The sequence below is a fragment of the Dendrobates tinctorius genome, unplaced genomic scaffold (assembly GCF_039654945.1).
Source record: "Dendrobates tinctorius isolate UK_male_01 unplaced genomic scaffold, ASM3965494v1 ptg000095l, whole genome shotgun sequence".
NCBI lineage: Eukaryota > Metazoa > Chordata > Amphibia > Anura > Dendrobatidae > Dendrobates > Dendrobates tinctorius.
In genome coordinates, this window is record NW_027361763.1 from 18,807,807 (window position 1) to 18,823,885 (window position 16,079).

General features: G+C 42.7%; 1 long non-coding RNA gene across 1 annotated transcript; it reads left to right on the plus strand.

Moving 5' to 3' along the window:
* Positions 1–3,039: 3,039 nt before the first annotated feature.
* Positions 3,040–15,389, plus strand: LOC141098780 (uncharacterized). Its single transcript, XR_012234354.1, has 2 exons — positions 3,040–3,207; positions 14,716–15,389. It is a non-coding gene; the product is annotated as an uncharacterized lncRNA (long non-coding RNA).
* The last annotated feature ends 690 nt before the right edge of the window (positions 15,390–16,079 follow it).

Here is a 16,079-nt window from a genome sequence, read left to right on the forward strand (position 1 = left end):
TACTTTATATCAAAGCTGTGATGCTCTGCATGTGTTGACCCCTTTCTATCATGGCTGCGAAGCTCTGCACGTTCTCAGCCTTTCCTATCACAGCTGCAATACCTTGCATGTGCTGACTGCTTTCTATCATAGCTGCAATGCTCTCTGGGTCCTGACCGCTCTCTATCATTCTCTATCACCACCGGCCATTCTAGGCTGAGTGTGACTGCATTCGTCAGGTGGCGGCCGCTATGCAGCTTGATCCTTGGCCGGGACCGGAATGGGAGACCAGCCCGCAATCGCAGGTCTCAGGTCATGCGTTTAGCCACCGTTCTCTATCATAGCTGCGATGCTCTGTGGGTCCTGACACCTTTCTATCATAGCTACAAAACTTTGCTAGTTCTCCCCTCTTTCTATCATAGCTGCGATGCTCTGTGAGTTCTCACCCCCTTCTATCATAGCTGCGATGCTTTGTAAGTTCTCAACCCTTTCTATCATACAGTCATGGCCAAAAGTATTGACACCCCTGCAATTCTGTCAGATAATACTCAGTTTCTTCCTGAAAATGATTGCATACACAAATTCTTTGGTATTATTATCTTCATTTAATTTGTCTTAAATGAAAAAACACAAAAGAGAATGAAGCAAAAAGCAAAACATTGATCATTTCACACAAAAATCCAAAAATGGGCCGGACAAAAGTATTGGCACCCTCAGCCTAATACTTGGTTGCACAACCTTTAGCCAAAATAACTGCGACCAACCGCTTCCGGTAACCATCAATGAGTTTCTTACAATGCTCTGCTGGAATTTTAGACCATTCTTCTTTGGCAAACTGCTCCAGGTCCCTGATATTTGAAGGGTGCCTTCTCCAAAGTGCCATTTTTAGATCTCTCCACAGGTGTTCTATGGGATTCAGGTCTGGACTCATTGCTGGCCACCTTAGAAGTATCCAGTGCTTTCTCTCAAACCATTTTCTAGTGCTTTTTGAAGTGTGTTTTGGGTCATTGTCCTGCTGGAACACCCATGACCTCTGAGGGAGACCCAGCTTTCTCACACTTGGCCCTACATTATGGTGCAAAATTTGTTGGTAGTCTCCTGTCTTCATAATGCCATGCACACGGTTAAGCAGTCCAGTGCCAGAGGCAGCAAAGCAACCCCAAAACATCAGGGAACCTCCGCCATGTTTGACTGTAGGGACCGTGTTTTTTTCTTTGAATGCCTCTTTTTTTCTCCTGTAAACTCTATGTTGATGATTTTGCCTTAAAAGCTCTACTTTTGTCTCATCTGACCAGAGAACATTCTTCCAAAATGTTTTAGGCTTTTTCAGGTAAGTTTTTGCACCCTCGGACTGCAGGGCAGCTTGAACTTGTTTGGATGTTAGTCGAGGTTCTATATCCAACATCCGCACAATTTTGCGTTGAAATCTCTTGTCAATTTTTCTTTTCCGTCCACATCTAGGGAGGTTAGCCACAGTGCCATGGACTTTAAACTTCTTGATGACACTGCGCACGGTAGACACAGGAACATTCAGGTCTTTGGAGATGGACTTGTAGCCTTGAGATTGCTCATGCTTCCTCACAATTTGGTTTCTCAAGTCCTCAGACAGTTCTTTGGTCTTCTTTCTTTTCTCCATGCTCAATGTGGTACACACAAGGACACAGGACAGAGGTTGAGTCAACTTTAATCCATGTCAACTGGCTGCAAGTGTGATTTAGTTATTGCCAACACCTGTTAGGTGCCACAGGTAAGTTACAGGTGCTGTTAATTACTCAAATTAGAGAAGCATCACATGATTTTTTGAACAGTGCCAATACTTTTGTCCACCCTCTTTTTTATGTTTGGTGTGGAATTATATCCAATTTGGCTTTAGGACAATTCTTTTTGTGTTTTTTTATTTAAGACAAATTAAATGAAGATAATAATACCAAAGAATTTGTGTTTGCAATCATTTTCAGGAAGAAACTGAGTATTATCTGACAGAATTGCAGGGGTGTCAATACTTTTGGCCATGACTGTAGCTACGATGCTCTGCGTTGGCTGAAATCTTTCTATCATAGCTGTGATACTCTGTGAGTTCTTGCCCTTTTCTATGATAGCTGCGATCCTCTTTGCGTGCTCACCCCTTTCTATCACAACTGCTATGCTCTGAGTTTTCACCCCTTTCTATCATGGCTGTGATGCTCTGCGAGTTTTTATGCCTTTCTATCACAACTGCGATGCTCTGCAAGTTCTCAAGCCTTTCTATCACAGCTGCGATGCTCTGCGAGTTCTCATGCCTTTCTATCAAGGCTGTGATGCTCTGCGAGTTCTCATTCCTTTCTATCACAGCTGTGATGCTCTGCGATTTCTCACTCCTTTCTATCACAGCTGCGATGCTCTGCGAGTTCTCATGCCTTTCTATCAAGGCTGTGATGCTCTGCGAGTTCTCATTCCTTTCTATCACAGCTGTGATGCTCTGCGAGTTCTCATTCCTTTCTATCACAGCTGCGATGCTCTGCGAGTTCTCACACCTTTCTATCACGGCTGTGATGCTCTGCGAGTTCTCACTTCTTTCTATCACAGCTGCGATGCTCTGCGAGTTCTCACGCCTTTCTATCACAACTGCGATGCTCTGAGAGTTCTCACACCTTTCTATCACAACTGCGATGCTCTGAGAGTTCTCACTTCTTTCTATCACAGCTGCGATGCTCTGCGAGTTCTCACGCCTTTCTATCACAACTGCGATGCTCTGAGAGTTCTCACTTCTTTCTATCACAGCTGCGATGCTCTGCGAGTTCTCACGCCTTTCTATCACAACTGCGATGCTCTGAGAGTTCTCACTTCTTTCTATCACAGCTGCGATGCTCTGCGAGTTCTCACGCCTTTCTATCACAACTGCGATGCTCTGAGAGTTCTCACTTCTTTCTATCACAGCTGCGATGCTCTGCGAGTTCTCACGCCTTTCTATCACAGCTGCGATGTGTCAGAGGAGTTTCAGTCTTCCAATTAGAAATCGTCCAGACCTGAATAAGTAAGATGTTTCTTTATTGGTCATGCCGGCATGTAGAGAGAATGACGACCACTCCAGGTGTGAGCAGTCCTCTGTCTGCCTCAATACAGATTCTTAGAGTTTAAGTAGAAGTGCCGAAAGGGCGTTCAAAACTACTATGTTTGCAAAAATAGTACATACAATTGGAATATGCTTAGCTATTAGCAATCCTTATCTACGTTACCAGAGAAGTAAAGGTATGACTTTTTATTTTGTACGTTAGATAAGGATAGAAAACTAAGCATTACACCCATGTATTACATCAGCTGAAAAGAGTTTCTAAGCATGGCATACATGCAATTGTGTGTGTGTATATATATATATATATATATATATTATATACATACATACATACTCACACACATACACGTGTGTGTATATATATATACACATACACGCACATAAAAGACAGGACTTTACTACAATTATTATAACATGATGCTCTGTGAGTTTTCACCCCTTTCTATCACAGCAGCAGATGCCTCTTCAGCAGATGTTGCAGTATCGATGGTGTAATAATATAACAGTATAATAGTATAGCGCTTATATATACCGCCATCCTGCTCACTTATGTTCCTGGCTGTAAATCTCTAGAGGGAGCTGTGGTTACAGAGAAGGATATTCGTGCACCATGTCTGATCCGCACAGCAGACGTCTCTCCATCTGGTGCTGTCATGTCATAATTTATTGTGCTGTATCTAAGCTGTATCTCAGCTGGTCAGTGAGCTCAGGAGCGGAGATTGCACACAGGGTCACATCACCATTGCTCCTGAATAGTCACCGTGCCTCTATTGTGAATCTAGCACTTGCTCCTTTCCATCAGGTTGTGTATTATGGCAGCATATGGCGCTATTATTTGAGCACTGTCTGGCGTTATTACATGATGTGACGTTACACCGTGTGATAACATTAATACATTACAGTGCGGCACTATTATCTGTAAGAAATGATAGTGCTCTCTATACTTCTATCATCTACAGAGCAGCCGTCGTATACACTGATATTCTCTACATCATTTACAGGGAGGCAGTACTAACTGTTCCTACATCATTTACAAGAAGAGACCGGGAGTCAGTAATGTCTGTTCCTACATCATTTACAGGGAGGCAGTACTATCTGTATCTACATCATTTATAGGAAGAGACAGGATGGCAGTACTATGTGTTCTTACATCATTTACAGGAAGAGACGGGGAGGCAGTACTATCTGTATCTACATCATTTACAGGAAGAGACGGGGAGGCAGTACTATCTGTATCTACATCATTTACAGGGAGAGACAGGTACGCAGTACTACCTGTTCATCAGTTAGAACTGCCTCCCTGTCTCTCCCTGTAACTGATATATGAACAGATAGTACTGCCTCCCTGTCTCTCCCTGTAACTGATATATGAACAGATAGTACTGCCTCCCTGTCTCTCCCTGTAAATGATGTAGATACAGATAGTACTGCCTCCCCGTCTCTCCCTGTAAATGATGTAGATACAGATAGTACTGCGTTTCTGGCTCCCTGTAACTGACGTAGGTACAAATAGCACTGTCCTTCTGTCTCGCTCAATACACGATAGTTGTTCGGATAGTACTGTCTCCTCATCTCTTAATAAATTATATAAGTACAGTTAGCACTGTTTCCCTGACTTTTTCAATACATTACTTAGGTACAGATAGTATTGCTATTCTGTCTCCTCCAGTAAATGCTGTAGGAACAGATATTGCTGCCTCCCTGTCTCTTCCTGTAACTGATGTAGATACTGATAGAGGAAGAGACAGGGAGGCAGTACTATCTGTTTCTACATGGCTATTGCAGTAATTTGCCCCACAATGCATTGCAGATACTTTGATAATCCGCCGTCATAAGGGGACGGGCTCAGTGCTGCATCCCCAACAGCAATGTTGGGATTCAGTTCTACACCTGGATGCAGCAGAACTGTGAGTGCAGCTCTGGAGGTGACTGGAGCAATGTTCTTAACTGTGGATTTTCTGTAGATTTCCAGATGAAAGGTGTTCTGCACTTCTCACTCTCCGGGACAATCGCTTCTGATCACAATCGATCCGTATTTGGGGCCATCCTGAAAATAGTAAAGTGCAGACGTTTTTGATAATTCTGTGCAGGCCGGACGGGGCGACATGGTGACAAAAGAAGGCGCGTTATATACTGTCTCCCCTTATAGAGGTCACATACATGCAACTGAGTACATGGCAGAGGCGCTGCAGCTTGTAGCACAGAGCGGTGCGGCCCACGAGGCTGGGGGGGCTTTGTGCATGAATGACTCTAATGGGCACAACGCTATAGAGAACATACATTGTGAGCTGTGAGCCGGAAGAAACGCGCCGCTCCTGTCCCCGTACACCGCATTCATGAACATAAGGCTTCTCCGGCTCATGAATAAAACATTACCCGCGGAATCGATATGTAACCATCAAAATGGGCTAATGGGAGCTGTCCGACCCTCTCCGGTGTCCGGCAGCTGGCATCAGCACCGACCGCTGCTGTTTAACCCCTTAAATGCTGCTGGCAATTTGGCTGAGTGCACCCATGATGACCGCTGTGGAAAAATGTCGGGAAAAAAAGTAAGAAAAAAAAAACAAAAAAACAAATTTTAATCTAAAAAATTATGAGGACTATGAGGAGTACAGTATACTGTATGGAAGGCGATGTGGTAAGCAATAGATGAGGTGCACTCAGCATATATGGGGGTGCCTACTGGACTGGAGAAATCCAAGTGATCAAGTAGAAGATAATCAGCCGCACTCTCAGGAGATGGGAAACGTATTTGTTTTTATTTCGACATGAAACCATCGCTCACCACACTGTTGGATATCAAAACAAGTGATAATGGATAAGACGATACACGTTGACGTTTCGACCCAATTTTGATTTTTTTTCAAACATCATTCTATCCAGTTATATTAGACATGTGAAGTAACTGCATTCTGTGTGCTGACCATAATAGTGTGGTGGAAGGGGGTGAACAGGAAGAGCGTCATCGGTCCGAGATACGCACTGGAGCCGGACCCGGAACTATCAGGGCTGTCATCACTATTGCAGGGAGGTATATAAAGTAGATATGACAGGCTCAAACCCCAACTTAGGTGCTCTGGGAAAAAACAAGACTAAAGTATAGGAGTAACCCCGGCACACTAACAACATGAAAGTAAAGTCTTCTCAACGACAGTCTTTAATTGTTGTGATTTTATTGATTGTGAAAAAAAAGGGTGGTGTTACAATCCAAAAAAGGGTGGTGTTACAATCCAACATTTCAGCTCTACATCTCGAGCTTTCATCAGGGATATGACTACAATATATACAATAAAAGAACAAAAATCAATAAATAAACTTTATAAAGTATTATAAAACCAAAAATCTAGTGATAGGTGATACATAAGGTGGGGACAGTGTCAAACATCCTTTGTGTATGTGTAGGTAGTGTTGAGAAAGGGCATTAGGGGACATGCCCTTTCTCAACACTACCTACACATTCATGCTTTTCAACTCCTTACACCTTCACTCTATTCCTCTTTTCAACCTCTCACATGTTCAGCGTATCACACCACAATACATACTCACTGGCCTCACATCATTATAGATCCATACACACCTTCACAAAGGATGTTTAAGGATGTCTAAATGAGCAGGATTAAGATAGGCGCTTTCTGGTATGGGCACGTGATGCAAGACAGCTCCTTATGTGCATGTCACACAAGAGAGGGGTGGGGTCTCTCAAATCATGCATAAGCATGAAAAAAACTGGATTAAAAACACACATGTGACATGCACAATGTGAACAAGTCTGTTGGACCATGTTCACTCCACCCTGACTGAAACACAAACAAAAAGCACAGAATGACAAATGTGCAAAAATACCTTGCAATAAGACATAACAGTAGTCAGCAAGTGCTGATAAAAGGTAATAACAAACACAGGGTATTTAGTCTATACGTTTTTTTTGCAAAAAAATGTATACCAAGCTGCCTCACCAACGTCAAGGTAACCCGTATTGAAGCAGTCCCTATCTAATGTATTTAATACCTGAACATATGAACTGTGTCTAAATGAGCAGGATTAAGATAGGCGCTTTCTGGTATGGGCACGTGATGCAAGACAGCTCCTTATGTGCATGTCACACAAGAGAGGGGTGGGGTCTCTCAAATCATGCATAAGCATGAAAAAAACTGGATTAAAAACACACATGTGACATGCACAATGTGAACAAGTCTGTTGGACCATGTTCACTCCACCCTGACTGAAACACAAACAAAAAGCACAGAATGACAAATGTGCAAAAATACCTTGCAATAAGACATAACAGTAGTCAGCAAGTGCTGATAAAAGGTAATAACAAACACAGGGTATTTAGTCTATACTTTTTTTGCAAAAAAATGTATACCAAGCTGCCTCACCAACGTCAAGGTAACCCGTATTGAAGCAGTCCCTATCTAATGTATTTAATACCTGAACATATGAACTGTGTCTAAATGAGCAGGATTAAGATAGGCGCTTTCTGGTATGGGCACGTGATGCAAGACAGCTCCTTATGTGCATGTCACACAAGAGAGGGGTGGGGTCTCTCAAATCATGCATAAGCATGAAAAAAACTGGATTAAAAACACACATGTGACATGCACAATGTGAACAAGTCTGTTGGACCATGTTCACTCCACCCTGACTGAAACACAAACAAAAAGCACAGAATGACAAATGTGCAAAAATACATTAGATAGGGACTGCTTCAATACGGGTTACCTTGACGTTGGTGAGGCAGCTTGGTATACATTTTTTTGCAAAAAAACGTATAGACTAAATACCCTGTGTTTGTTATTACCTTTTATCAGCACTTGCTGACTACTGTTATGTCTTATTGCAAGGTATTTTTGCACATTTGTCATTCTGTGCTTTTTGTTTGTGTTTCAGTCAGGGTGGAGTGAACATGGTCCAACAGACTTGTTCACATTGTGCATGTCACATGTGTGTTTTTAATCCAGTTTTTTTCATGCTTATGCATGATTTGAGAGACCCCACCCCTCTCTTGTGTGACATGCACATAAGGAGCTGTCTTGCATCACGTGCCCATACCAGAAAGCGCCTATCTTAATCCTGCTCATTTAGACACAGTTCATATGTTCAGGTATTAAATACATTAGATAGGGACTGCTTCAATACGGGTTACCTTGACGTTGGTGAGGCAGCTTGGTATACATTTTTTTGCAAAAAAACGTATAGACTAAATACCCTGTGTTTGTTATTACCTTTTATCAGCACTTGCTGACTACTGTTATGTCTTATTGCAAGGTATTTTTGCACATTTGTCATTCTGTGCTTTTTGTTTCTGTAACGGATAGTGCAGCAGATGTACTGACCTCTCCTGAACGTTGTGATTCTGTGCAAGGCTTTGTCACCCCTGCGGCCTGTACGGCGTTGTGCTCCCGTTATACCGAGTCACATTTTAGGAACCCACAGAAGGAATTATATACCCTCTCCAAAGGACTCAAGACCAACGGATCTGGATACTTCGGCACGGTCAGGAGACAGTACATCTCGTTTCTACACAGCAGAGCCAGAGACTTTGTTTACGGACTGCGACGCCGTCGGGAGCTGTTGTAATAAACTGCAGGTACTGAGGATGTCGCCACGGATCCGAGACAGACCAAGAGATAAAGGTTTATTTACAAGGATTTTTCTCTCCACGCAGGGAGGAGCAGTAGGGGGTTAAATGTGATAGTGTAAAACAGTAAAGCAGCACAATGGTACTGAAGAAAGCTATAAAACAGTTATGCAGCGCTAAAACGGTTAAACACATAAGTTATAATTATCAATCCGGGGAAAGCTTGATTGAAGGGTCTACTTCTCCCACATTGGCACCGACTACAGCGGCGCTTGCAGTCTCTAAAGTCTCTAGTCTGAATGAAGTTGGGACCTCCAGGGGTTAAAGCAAGGAGCAGGGAGACTATGCGAACCTGAGTCTCCCCTGCTCTGAGTCTCTGCAGGATGATGCTGCGCACACTATGAAGTCTCTTTACCACACTCAGGGGCTCCGGCTTGTCACTGCGGTCCCCGGGACTGCGCGCTCGTTTCACTATCTCTGCGCTGTCAGGGGGGAAGTCTCCTTTAGTCACGGAGGCTACCGAGTCTACATACTCACATACAGCGCTCTCAACGCCTCGTCCTTCAGTCTCAGTCCTTTTGAGTTCTATCTCTCTGGGAGTGCGGTGCTGCAGTCTCCTCTCTGTCCCACACGCTCTGCTCTCTGTCCTGCGTGCTCTGCTTTCGCACCCTCACCCTGCACAGCTTCCTGTTCACCACCCTTTTCCTTTCGTCACTGCCCCCCATGGTCACATGGTTCAGTCGGTCCAGGCCAGAAAGTCTCCCCCCCCCCCCCGACAACCCTGCTGTCTGGCTAGATGGTTCCGGACACGGTGCAGGAGGGTAACCCTTTTTGGGCTCTTCTTCCTCTTCACCCCCTTACACTGTTCCAACCACTCCCTAGCAAGAACTCCAATCGATAAGTCATTACCTTCACTTTTTCCCTTCTTGTTGTGTTTATTGTAGAGTTCACTATTTGCCTTCACACCTCCCTGAGCAGAGGTTTCCTCGAATTCCTATTCAGTAATTGCTTAAGTAAACTATTGTTATCCCCTTCTCTGCCTCATGCTGTTTGCTGCATCCTGCGAATCTTAACAGTGGCATTCCAGGGGCGACATAATGCAGGGCGATAAGGGGACTGGGTATAGAACGCAGTGTGTGCTGTGGTGATGTAGCGGCATTCTGCGCGCTGACCACAGTAGTGTTGCATCCGGGGGGGATGTGAGGCAGGGCGCCAAAGGGACCAGGTGTAGAGCACAATGTGCGTTGTCTGTGGTGACCTCACCACAGACATCGCACACTGCACTAATCACTTGATGCCCTTTGCACTCTGCCTTACACTCCCCCAGGATCCCACACTACTGTGGTTAGTGCACAGAACAGATTTAGGATCAGGTTCAGACCAGACAGACCAAGAATAGGTTCAGGTTGTAAGAGACTGGATGAGGTGGGAACAGGGACCTGGCAAAGCACTTAGCAGTTTGAAGACTAACTAAACACTGATGTTGCTCAGGCACCTCCCTACAGGGGAGGGTGCCTTAAATACCTGACGTCTCCCAGCTATAGTCTGGGGATATTTCTGGAGTGCACGCGCTGCCCCCTTGAAAAGCAGGGAGCACGGGCCCTAAGCGTGTTGCTGGGAGGTCTGTGCAACGCGCACAGGCCCTGGGAGCAGGATGCCACGACAGGGGCCAGAACAGAGCAGCCGTGGCAGTGAGTATATCGGCGTCCCTGTGGGAAGAGGGAAGTGGATCATGCAGGGTCACCGGCGTTACAAGTGTGGAATATACTGTCTAGAAAGCAATGAAGGGTGTGTAGTATACTGTATGGGAAGCTATATGGGGTCCATTGTAATATTTGGAGGAATATGTGGGGGGCCATTGTAATATTTGGAGGATTATGTGAGGGTCATTATAATATTTGGAAGGCTATGTGGGGGTCATTATAATAATTGGAGGGTTATGTGGGGGTCATTATAATATATAGAGGGTTAGGTGGGGCCATTATAATTGCAGTTTTATGTGGAGGCCTTTATTCCGTATGCAAGCAGTCATACAGTGTGAAGGTGTGTGTGTGTGTTGCATCATTTTGTGTCAGGGCTGTGTGGGACCATTATATTGTTTGGAGGGATGGTTCAGGCCATTATACAGAGTGAAGCGGTGTGGACCCATTATACTATATGGAGGGCTATGTGGGGGTCACAGTTGAGGGATCACACTGTGTTGGGGTCATCATACTTTGCTGTGGGGGATAATAGGATCATCATACTCTGAATGTGGAGGGTACTGTGGAAGAATTCACTGGGGGGGTATCATGCAGTATTTGGAGGGTACTTTTGTTGGCTTCATACTTTATAGGTGCAATGAAAGGGGAATCCCCAGGGCTTCAGCAGGAGGAAAATTACTTTGTAAAGGTTGCAAAGTTCTAAAATATATGCTCTTCTGTGACCTTGCCAACAATTTTTTTAAGGGAAGTGGCCAATTAGAACTTCTGCTATGGGGCCCCATGATTTCTTTGGACACCCTTGTCAAGAACTTATATGTGCCACATACAGTATGTGCGCTTCATACTTTCTAATTACCTGCAGTCTCCACCAGGGGGAAGACGCTCCATAATGTGTCATTTCCTCATAGATTAGAGCAGGGCGCTAGCTCCTTTTGGTTATGTGTTCTTCTGTAATGTCTTTATTGTAAGTACAAATCCCCTCTAAAATGTAAGTGCTGTGAAACATATTGGTGGTAAAAAATATTATTATTACTAAGGTCAGTGAATCCCAGTATGCATTGAGCTCTGTACAATTCTGCTCAAAAGTTTACACACCCCAGCAGAGTTTTTGCTTTCTTGGCTTTTTTCAGAGAATATGAATGATAACACCTAAACCTTTTCTCCACTCATGGTTAGTGGTTGGGTGAAGCCATTTATTGTCAAACTACTGTGTTTTCACTTTTCAAATCATAATGACAACCTGAAACATCCAAATGACCCTGATCAAAAGTTTACATACCCCATATATTAACCCCTTTCCTACATTAGACGTACTATTCCATCCATGTGACCTGGGACCTAAGTCCCAAGGACGGAATAGTACGTCTAGCCCGATCAGCGGCGCTCTCGGAGGGAGCGCCGCTGATCGCGGCCAGGTGTCAGCTGATTAACCCAGCTGACACCGCACTATGTGTCAGGGGCAGTCACGGACCGCCCCCCGACACATTAACCCCCGGCACACTGCGATCAAACATGATCGCAGTGTACCGGCGGCACAAGAGAGAAGTGTACAGGGAGGGTGCTGCGCTGCTCCAGGGGCTCCTTCCCTGCAGGTCCCCGGATCCAATATAGCGGCGGGGGCCTGCAGGGAGCATGAGGAAGCCTGTGCATCGCCTGTGACAGATCGCTGATCTGTCACAGCGATCTGTGATGTGACAGATCAGCGATCTGTCACATGACATTGATGTCCCTCCTGGGATAATGTAATAAAGTTAAAAAAAAAAAAAAAGTGTAAAAATAATTTATAAAAAATCGCTAAATAAATTTAAAAATTTTTTATTCCCTAATTCATTTTTTAAAAAAAAAAAAATAAAAAAAAAAAATAAAGGTGCACATATTTGGTATCACCGCGTCCGTAACGACCCGCCCTATAAAACTGTCCCATTAGTTAACGCCTTTAGCGAACCCCTTAAAGATAAAAAACAAAGCACAAAATAATGCTTTATTATCATACCACCGAACAAAAAGAGCAATAACGCGCGATCAAAAAGACGCATATAAATATCCATGGTACCGCTGAAAACGTCATCTTGTCCCGCAAAAAATGAGCCGCCACACAGCATCATCAGCGAAAAAATAAGTTATAGCTTGCAGAATAAAGCGATGCAAAAATAATTATTTTTTATATAAAATTGTTTTCATTACATAAAAAGAGACCTAAATGAGGTATCGCTGTAACACCCAAAGAATAATAACGCTTCATCAATTTTACCGCACGCGGAACGGTGTAAGCGCACCCCCCTAAAAGAAATTCATGAAACGCTGGTTTTTGTTCATTTTGCGTCCCAAAAATCAGAATAAAAAGCAATAAAAAAAGTCACGTGCCCGAACATGGTACCAATAAAAACGTCAACTCGTCCCGCAAAAAATAAGACCTCACATGACTCGGTGGGTCAAAATACGGAAAAATTATAGCTCTCAATATGTGGCGATGCAAAACTATTTTTACAATAAAAAGCGTTTTTTAGCGTGCGACAGCTGCCAAACATAAAAACCGCCATAAATAGTAAATCAAACCCCCCGTTATCACCCCCTTAGTTAGGGAAAAATAATAAAATAAAAAAAATGTATTTATTTCCATTTTCCCATTAGGGTTAGGGGTGTGTTGAGGTTAGGGTTGGAGTTAGAATTGGGGGGTTTCCACTGTTTTGGTACATCAGGGGCTTTCCAAACGCGACACGGCATCTGATCTCCATTCCAGCCAAAAAAGTCAAATGGTGCTGCTTCCCTTCCGAGCTCTGCCATGCGCCCCCCAAATAGTGGTTTACCCCCACACATAAAATTATACAGGATGGTGTTGCAATGGGGGTTCTAACGAAGAAACAGGCTGATTTTTTGGAAGTTACTAATCCGATCTTACCAATACTACATGGTCTACCGAAAATTCACAAAAATGAGAAATTTCCATCGATGAGACCCATTGTTTCTGGAATCTGTTCCATTAATGAACATTTGGGAGAGTGGTTGGACTCTTTGCTGCAACCCCTAGTGCGTGTGATTCCAGGTTTCATTAAGGATACCAAAGATGTTTTAGATATTTTGACACAGAAAAAATGGTTACATGAATATTCTTGGGTGAGCTGTGATGTTACAGCTCTCTATACGAGTAGACCACAAAAATTGCTCTGCAGGCTTTAGAATTTCATCTTGTGAAATACAGTAATTATTCTTTGGATTTGATTAATTTTATGTTACAGGTCACTTTTTATCTTTTGACTCACAATTTTTTTTCTTTTGATCATCAATATTATTTACAATGTAAAGGCGTGGCGATGGGTGCCAAATTTTCACCAACTCTGACTAATATTGTTATGGCATTTTGGGAACACATTTTTTTGTATTCAGCATCCAATATTTTTGCCCCCCACATTGTCTGGTATGGTAGATACATTGATGACACCCTGATCATATGGAGGGGTGATGTCTCTGCCATACCAGACTTTGTGGAGTATATTAATTCCAATGATTATAATTTGAAAATTACATTTATATGTAACAAATATGAAATTTCCTTTTTGGATCTATTCTTGCAGGGTATTCCGGGTCAATTGATATCCACTTGTACTTATTCAAAACCGATGGCAGGCAATACTATCCTGCATGCCAATAGTGGTCATCCCAAACACACAGTGAAATCAGTTCCTGTCGGTGAGCTTATAAGAATAAAAAGGAATTGTAACAATGGTTTACAGCAGGAATTGTTTAAATCCTGTAACAAATTGAGTGACAGAAATTATCCTAATTGGATGTTGAATAGGGCTTTGAATTTAGTGAGGGATGATGGTTCCTTAGATAATAGGAAAGATAAAAAAAAAATCACCATGTCTAATAGTCCCTTTGTATGTTTTCAATATAGTTCCCAATTTAATGAAATCAAAGGAATCATAAATAAATTTTTACCATTGCTACATGAAGATCCTATATTGGCATCAGTCTTAGAAAATGGTTGCAATGTGGTAGCACGCAGAGCCCCCACTTTAGGAAACATTTTATCTCCTAGTTTGTTTTCATCACGAAAAAATATTGGTACGTGCTTAGATAATAAGGGAAATTATAAATGTGGAGGGAATAATTGTAGGACTTGCAAACACATGGTGAAATCTAAAATTTTTTATAATAATGATAATTCCAAATTATATAGAATAAATAGTTTTATTAACTGTAATTCGGATTTTGTGGTATATAAAATTGATCGCACTTTGTGCAATAAATCCTATGTAGGATGCACATCTAGGAAATTGAAGACTAGGGTAGTTGAACATTTGTATGATATAACTAATGTGTCAGATGGGGTTCGCAATGTTTCACCAGCTGCCAAGCATTTTATTAATTTCCATTCTCGCAATGTCGTTTCTTTTCAGGTAACAGGCATCGAAAAAAAATCAGGAAATCTTCTAGAGGTGGTGATACCAGAAGGACACTGCTCACCCGGGAGGCTTTCTGGACTTTTAATTTGGGAACCAGATTTCCTGTTGGATTAAATAAAAAGAACAAAATCATGTTCCACTATTGAATTTTCAAAGTATTTCTCATTTGAATAATGTTTTTTATATTTGCATGTTCTTCACCATATGTTTTCTTGTTGAATCATGTGGATTTTATATCATTTCGCTAATTGATATATGTAATATCGCCAAGAGAACCTTTTGGTCACATGATTTTTTTATTTAACGAAATCGTTCGAATTTTGATAAAATTGTGACATTTTACATCAACAAATATTTTTTTATATTTATGTGGACATATCTCAAATGATTTTTCTATATAAATTCGATGTAATTCTTATGATCTCGTTATTTGGTGAATTGCATTTCTTAGAGCAGGACCTTCTGATCATGTGACATGTATTAGTTAGATGATTGGTTCCTGTCTCTTTTTATACTCGTGTGTGTGTGTGTGATCTTGATATGCCAGCTTTGATAAAGATCGCATGTAGCGATCGAAACGCGTCGCTTTATCGCTCCTGTGTGAGCTGATGCAGTCCTGGAGCTGATCTGTCTATTGTCCATGCTGGAATAAATTTTGGAAATTTGAATTTCGCTTGGAGCTGGATTTTTTCTCTTTTTCTTCATGGAAATTGACCACTACAGGATGGTGTTCCGCGCTCCTATTGAGTCGGTGAGCTGGCTTTATACCTTTATTACATAGCTCACATACATCTGTCCCTTTGCACCCAGACTGGTCCACGTATTAGTCCACCCTCCTACATACTTCTTTCTTTTGATCATTATTGTCCTCGACAATCCCGTACCTGTTCCTTTTTTTTGGTGTATCCCCTTTTTTCATTTTCTGTTTGTCTTGTATAACAGGTTGCCGAGCAGAGCCTGGAACAATTCAGCTTTATACAGGATGCTGGGAAGAGCCTAGAGCACTTAAGCTCTGAGTAGCTGAAGGCTACCTGCAGGCGCTTGCACCTATATGACAATTCCCACACTTTTCCTGGGGGTAGGATGTCCCAGACACACATTGGGCTCAACGGGAGGTCTCCCCCTCTTTGTCTTAACCACTGGCGTTGTGTAAAGAGTAATCTGGACTCCTCAAAGGAAATTCTCCCCCCTCTTTACTCTTTTTCACAACCCCACTACTTGGGGTAAGGCAACCCGGACTCCTCAATGGGAAGCCTCCCCTTCTGTATCTTTTAGGGTATTACACCTTTGCAATCTGTACCTTTTGATTTAGGGGTGGAACAACTGAGGCTACGGTGGAGCCTACCAGGCTTGTTTCC